Here is an 898-nt window from a genome sequence, read left to right as displayed (position 1 = left end):
GATCGACGGCGATGAAGACGGGGACGGGGCGTGACGGACCGCTAAACCTAGATAAATATTGAGGAAAATGGAGTTTGGCGGTCGAGCTTGGAGAGGAGAAACCTTAAGTAGTGTGGCTCGGGCATTCCATCGAACACCTTGTGTGCATAGGAGGTGAGCTAGAGCACCACCAAGCCCTCTCCCCCTCGGCCAGAAAAAACAGAGCAGTGTGCTCTGCTCTTGTGCGAGGGGCTATATATAGGCAGCACCATTAGACCCGGTTGATGGCATAAACCGGGACTAAAGGGAACCCTTTGATCCTGGTTCATGCCACCAACCGGGACCAATAGTGGTGGGCCAGGAGCCAGGACCATTGGTCCCGGTTCGTCCCACCAACCGGGACCAAAAGGTCCGGACGAACCGAGACCAATGGCCCATGTGGCCCGGCCGGCCCCCTGGGCTCACGAACCGGGGCAAATAGCTCCATTGGTCCCGGTTCTGGATTGAACCGGGACTAATGGGCTGAACTGGCCTGGGCCATTGCCCCCTTTTCTACTAGTGAAATGGGATATGAGAACATTAAATCTCTAGGCCCCAGTTTATGAAGAGAAACCTGAGACTTGGCCAAACGCTAATAGCTTGAGACTTTTTCTGAATTGTGGCAACGTCGCCGCGTCGCCTCGCTGCCCAGCCTAAACCAAGAGTCCCATGTTGTTTTACACCAATGATGAGCCAAAAGTCAGCTCGCCGCCATCTAGGACCCTGTCTCGGGGGATCTTCGGATGCTGTTGGCACATGCAACATTATTGTTCAGCGCCGCGGTTCTAGAACCACCGTCCCCTGAACGCACATCCGCAGTCACCAGCTCAAATCTGCTATAGCTGGCCATCAGCATCGCCTTAAACTCCCAGGTGGACAG

The sequence above is a fragment of the Triticum aestivum genome, chromosome 7B (genome assembly GCF_018294505.1).
Source record: "Triticum aestivum cultivar Chinese Spring chromosome 7B, IWGSC CS RefSeq v2.1, whole genome shotgun sequence".
NCBI lineage: Eukaryota > Viridiplantae > Streptophyta > Magnoliopsida > Poales > Poaceae > Triticum > Triticum aestivum.
Note: the sequence above shows the minus strand (reverse complement) of the source record.